General features: G+C 43.2%; 1 long non-coding RNA gene across 1 annotated transcript; it reads right to left on the minus strand.

Moving 5' to 3' along the window:
* Positions 1 to 201: 201 nt before the first annotated feature.
* LOC115645263 lies at positions 202 to 5,989 on the minus strand. Its single transcript, XR_003998699.1, has 3 exons — positions 5,975 to 5,989; positions 3,871 to 3,875; positions 202 to 282 (listed from the first exon to the last, which is right to left on the minus strand). It is a non-coding gene; the product is annotated as an uncharacterized LOC115645263 (long non-coding RNA).
* Between the last annotated feature and the right edge of the window lie 395 nt (positions 5,990 to 6,384).

The raw sequence follows: 6,384 nt of genomic DNA on the forward strand, positions 1-6,384 counted from the left end.
CTGGCCTCCTGACTCCCTCATTAGCCTGCCCCCCCTGCCAATCAGGCTGACCTGGGGTATTGGCCTCTCTCCATTGTTCCTGGGGACTGTCAGTCTCAGGGTCCTGATTTCCCATTCACCCTTCCCCTTTCTTTTGGTACTGGGAGCTAATCAACCAGAACATCCCCACTGAGCTTTAGTAAGGGGACAACAGTCCCCTTACAGTTAGACCCAGAGCATGTGGGCAACACCCACCAGCCAGGCACCCAGGAAAGAATTCTCTGTAGTAGCTCAGAGCCCTTCCTCTCTAATGCCCCATCTCCCGCTGTTGGGGATATTTGCGGAAAGCAGTCACTGATGGACCACGTGCCATTGTAGGCAATTTCATCATACTGTCCCCTCCATAAACATATCAAGCTCAGTCTTCAAACAAGTTGCCCCCACTACTCTACTTGGAAGGCTGTTCCAGAACTCCCTTGGTTGCTTTTGAAACTCTCCCCCTACATGGGTTAGAACCTGGTTACTCTAGAGCACTCCCCCCACAAAATGTATGTATTTATTTGGCTTTTTAATCAACTACAATAAAATAATGCTCACACAGTGCCCTGGGGGCCTTTAGCAATCTTTTAAAAATACAACAAACAGCCCTGTCAGTCAACCGCCCTGTCCCCAAGATCAAATGAAATAACGGAGCAACAGCATAAATATAGTTACTCCAAACAATCCCCAGAGGCCCACCCCACTAATACCCAGTCCTAGCCAACACCCCTCTCCTCACAGGCAAGGGGAAAGTTGGGACTTGCATCATGCCCTGTAAGATGATACATACGAGCTCTTACAGACCTGGTGAAGAAGTGTGTTCCAAACGCCAAGGGCTCCCTCTCATACTGATAGGACTTCAGCTCAGATGAGCTACATATGCTGACCATAGCAATATGTCATTGGAGAGAGACGCTGCCTCTTAGATAAGCCTCATTGCTATGATGGAGATTACTGGAACCATTTTTGGTGAGTCTCTAGATATTCACACATGGATATTAGAAGTAGGGAATTTTCTGTGTAGAGTTCCCAGCTCTAGATTTTGCAATATTAAAGGTATTTTGCGCTGGGTAACTAAAGTTAAGCCATAGCAGGTCACAGAAGGAAGCATCTGCTTGCTGTGGACAGGATTGTGGTAGAAGGTGTCAATGAGAGGAGAGGTATGGTAGATTGCTTGTATTAATGTCTAGTTTTATTTCCAGTGTGATAAAGTCACTCACCAAGCAGCACGTCCCTTTGTGACTTGGCATGCCTGGGCCACCTCCTCAGGCACCTTACTCCCCTGTTGACAGCTGCTTCTGTACTGCTGTGGTCTACTTCTTCTCATCACTCCACACCCTCCAGCCAGGTCACATGGTCCCGCCCCTTGGTGGGTAAACTGAGTCCTGTACAGCTGTAGTTCAGAGGTCTCACACTAGGCCTTCACCTCAACTTCAGACTTAATAGTCCTTTCCAGCCCTTGTCTCTGTGCTGCCTTCATTGGTGGGCCAGTAAATGAACCCTGGTCCTTCCTCTACTCTGGCTCCAGTCAAGGGAACCTGAAATAAATAGCTAAGGTCTATCTACAGACCCACTGCCCCCTCCCTGGGCTACTTCCAACCCCTTCCCAGGCTCACTCCTCCACAGACTGCAAAAGGAGAAACAACATAGTCCCAGGAAACAAAATACATGTAAAAGTCCCATGCCAGACCTACCTTCCCCTGGAGAGGCTAGAGGGTCTGGTATATAGCCATCTCTGATTATTCTCTAGCTACAGCCACACCTTCCTTCTGGCAGTCCCAGGACAGGCCCCAGCCAGGCCTTCTATCAAGTTGCTGCCACAAAAGGTCCCCCTTTCCTCCCAGTCACTACCTATTAGGTTGGGCTTTCCCCCTCTTAACCTCTCCCTCTAGGCTTAACGACTCTCACAGGTGAAGCAGGGTGGGTTTATTGAGCCAGCTGACTCTTCTTAACCCCTTTCTGCCTACTGCTGGCTTTGTGCACCCTGTTACAGTCTGCACTCAGATGCTATGGCAGTAGGCACAAGAAATCATTAACAGTGAGATGTTTCAAAGTGTCAGTAGGATTTAGGAGTGCGTTTAGGTCTTAGTTCCACTGACTTTGACACTGTCACCCTAAATAAATTAAATCAATCCTAGCAGTAAAAGCTGTTACATTCTCTTCAGTGGTTGCCAGGGAGTGCCCTGAAATAAAGTCTGTTCTCTTATGTAGCAAGTTTAGACTTGTTAGTTCTCTTTGGATTCAGCTATTTTAGTACCTATGGCTAAGAACTGCATGTAGAGTGTTCCCTTTTTAAAATAGCCTTTCTTTTCTGTGAGCGGGCCTGCTAGCCCTGCGTGGTACTGCCCTCACAGTATGATGGGATGCTTTCATTCAGTATCTAGTTTAAAAGCTGAAACACAACATACGTTATAACTTCGTACTCTGTTTAATGTTAAGACTAAGTCACAAGCAACATTAATAGTAAATAATAATGAGTCAAATCCTAAGATGTGCATTAGCCCTTTATTCCACTTTTATTTAAAATAAAGTAAGTTTCTTGCCCTTTTCACTCAAGACAAAGGTGTATGTAAAATGACTGAAGATTTATGGAAAAAAAATTTCTGATGCCCATGTACAGTACTATTAAAAGTTCCCCATGCAGCTGCTTAGGGCTGGCCTTTGTGGCCAGATCTTCAGCTGATGTAAATTGGCATGGTTATACCAGCTGAGGATCTGACCCCTAGGCCCAATCCCTTTGATTTTTCTAGTATCCCAGACCAATCAGTAGCTGTAGGGAGTGAGGACAACTGGAGCTGCTGCTGATTGCACTGAGGTCACCACAAACTCCTTCCCAGCTGACAGATGCCTACAGCTGAGCTACTCCTTTGTTAAGCAGGAGGTGTAGTCTTCAGCCACAAACAAACTCCGTCCTGTGGGTGGTAGTATGGTCTGAGGCACTTAATGCACTCCTGGAAGCCATATGCCTGGTGTTCTAACCCTGAGTCCAATACTTTCTGTATAATGAAGTTTATAATATTTATTTACCTTCTTCACAGTGCTAGTGTAAATGATTGGTTAGTTAACGTTTGCAGAGTGCTAGATATTAATATTAGAGGGGGGGAAGAGAGAGGGACGGAGAATGTTGAAGAGGCAACAGCATACAGGACAAAACAAAAGGGACAAAGATGAGAGCATGGAGAGCAACAGGGGCTGAGAGGTCAGAAGGGAAACAAATGAGCAGAGACAGAGTAACTGGGGAAAGCAGGAGAGACCATATACAATGGGGTGAGTATGACAGAGAAAAAATGAGAGGCAAGGAGATGCTTCCTTTCTACGGAGGAAAGAAAACTATAAAGTGAGAGAAAACACTTGAGAAAAAAGAAAAGGGGATATATGGAGATGGATAGAATCATCCTCAGAATGGAGGAAGAGAAAAAGGAACATAGAATTGGAAAAAAGGAATAAACATGAAAAAACACAACTTTTAGAGTGGTGAATTCCATTTAACTTATTTATGCTTCTCTATTAAAAATACATTTCATATAATTGAGATCCAAAGTTATGCACATACAGTAACTAGTCTGCGTAAATACATGATCTTAGTGCTTTTTACCCTGGCTATAAAAAAACCCCACTTGTTGAATCTTGTTTTAAGTTAGAAAGTAAATTTTGAGGGGCAGGGATTATTGACAGTAAACCTTTAATCAAATTCTACTTTATTCATTAGTAACAATAATTTATTAATAGACTCAATTTGTTATTTTGTTTTGTAGCTATGTATCAGGAATAGTAATCATAAGGATTGTGATTAGTAGAATGACTGCTGTAATTAGCTTTAAATTCACCCTGAGGAATCCCAGATTATGAAACCTATCCTTCATCTTGGATCTCAGAAGAGAGGGAGAAAACAATCAGAACAAATAACATTGAGGGTGTGGAGTGGGCAGTAGGAGGCAAAAAGGAGTGTGAGAGACAATGGAACATTGCAGTTAGATGCTGAATAACTCCGTTCTGTATTTACCTATTGGAAGCATTGTATGCTTGCAGGTGTTTAAAAGGCTGTGGCTTTTTACTTTTCTTATATTTTGTTATATGTTGTTTACTTTCTATTTCAAAAGCAGTTGTCCTTTCTTTCCACACATGCTAACTTGGATTAATATTCTTGTTTTAACTCAATTTTTATTTATGACCTCGCAATTTTAACTGTTGAGGCCAACAGTTCCAGAACTTGAAACCAACTGTACTTTCCATGACACTGAAAAATCCTGACTCCTGACATCGAGCTGTTAAACTCTACTGGAAAAAGCAATTTCCCCATAAAAAGCAAACCGAGAAATCTCCAGGGAAGTGATCTTTAGAATATTCTTTTTAAACATGTATGATTTCATAGGCCTCTTGGAATGAGGTGGGTCAGGAAGTCTTGCACGTCAGTATATATTTTTGAGACTTCCCAGTTCCCAATGTCCAAGATTTACAAGGCAGAGAATAATGGCACCATAAGTGTAGTCAGCTTTTACCACAATGGTACTAGCCGTTAGTAACACACTGGTAACTTGAAACTGCCAGGCTAATTTCTGAATCAGTGGTATCTTGGTACAATGATAATTCCTGTATATTACTTGAGAAATCAGAACACAGCAGTCCCACAGTAGTAAGATGCAACACAACACTGACCACCTTCTTACTTTTTCCCACCCAGAGCCATTGAGGTGAATTCATGTCAATAATTTGAGGTAGGGTGGAATCTAAAGGGCTTCTCTACGGTATGGAGTTGTGAGTGTGAATGCTCATTTGTGGTATTTTGTCAACACTTTTGCTGACAAAATATTTCCAGCCCCGTGAGCGGCATAAGCTTTGTCGGCAGGAGCGTGCTTCTGCCGACAAAGCTGCATTCACACTGCTGCTTGTGTTGACAAAACTTTTGTCTTTCATGAGGGGGCTTTTTTAAGTACCTGCAAAGGACAAAAGTTTTGGCGACAACTGCACAGTATAGACATACCCTAATTAGACCATTGCATTTTTACAAACAAACATTAGAACACCAGAACATTGTAAATCAGGGTTAGACTTTGTTTCATGCACAATAGGTGATGTGGCAAGCAGGCAGAGTTGTAGAAAACAGATATCTAAGTATTCCAAGTTGCTATGTTGAAGCGCTACAGTTTGAGAGAGAGCAACTAGACCTTTGCTTACATACCCGAGTCCCCTGGTGAACCACGGACCTAGTTTTCTCCTGAAACCTGATCCTCTTTCTCCAGTTTCATTTATCATACTGCACACTTGAAACATTTTTTGAAAGTATGGAAATGTAGGTCTAACAAAAGCCAAATCAAATTCCTGGTAACTCTGCCCCAATACATACTATTTACTGCATACACCATTGGTTCCCTCCCATCCATTTTCCAGCTTTCCTTGAGGCATTCTTGAGTCTGCCTCCAATATTTTCATTTGGAGAGTGACCAGGAACTAGGTATTTGTACAGGGGATGAGGTTAAGGTGGCAATTTGAATGTCTGCAGCTTTGAGGTGGCTATTTGAATGTCTGCAGCTTCGAATATCTATTGAAATAAGATCCAATGTAATGACAATCATCAAACGGTGTCTGTAGAGTGTATTTAAAAGATAAAAACAAATATTTTTGTCTTGACTGTGTTAAGTGGAGTGGATGTAGTTAAGTGGATGTAGCTTTGGTGCCTAGAGCACGTATCAAAATGTTGATGGAGCTGGGTTGTTAAGGAAGGAAGAACTGGGGAAGAATCTGTGATGGAGCAGGTCAAATAATATAAAAAGTGATTTGCAAATATGTTTGTGAATTCCAGTAGCTAATGTGCTATGCTGTAATTTGTTTTATTTGTAACCTTTCTGCCAGGTGGAGCTGGCAGCAACCAGGGCTGGGTTCAATACTTAGGGGTTCCTTTAGAACAATACAACACAGAACCAGCTCCAGCTCCCACTCAGTAACCTGGGAAAATTACACAGCACCATTGGGCGCCTTTGAGAGGCCCTGTTTCCCCACTCGCAAGTACAGAGTCTGGGTGGAGAAAAGAAACTTTTAATGAATGGAGGGAAGCCACCCAACAGTAATTAGAGAATATGCCATAAGCAGGATTCAGAAACATAAAACTGTGAGTAGGACACCCACCCCAGAGTGCGTGGTGCAGAGACTTCTGCCTCATGTTCTTGAGTTCTACAACCAACAGTTCCTTTTCTGTGCCCCGCTCTGCTCCCTCACCATACCCCACTCACAGTGGTTGTCCTTGGTCAGTGAGGACCCGGGGTTAGGAGGTGCATCTGTGTGAGTTCAACCCCCCACCCGGGTAAGACATCATCTTGCTTGCTCTGCTATCTGAGCACTTGCTCTGGCTAGCCACCTTGCCAGCTGCGG

This window comes from Gopherus evgoodei, chromosome 2 (assembly GCF_007399415.2).
Source record: "Gopherus evgoodei ecotype Sinaloan lineage chromosome 2, rGopEvg1_v1.p, whole genome shotgun sequence".
NCBI lineage: Eukaryota > Metazoa > Chordata > Testudines > Testudinidae > Gopherus > Gopherus evgoodei.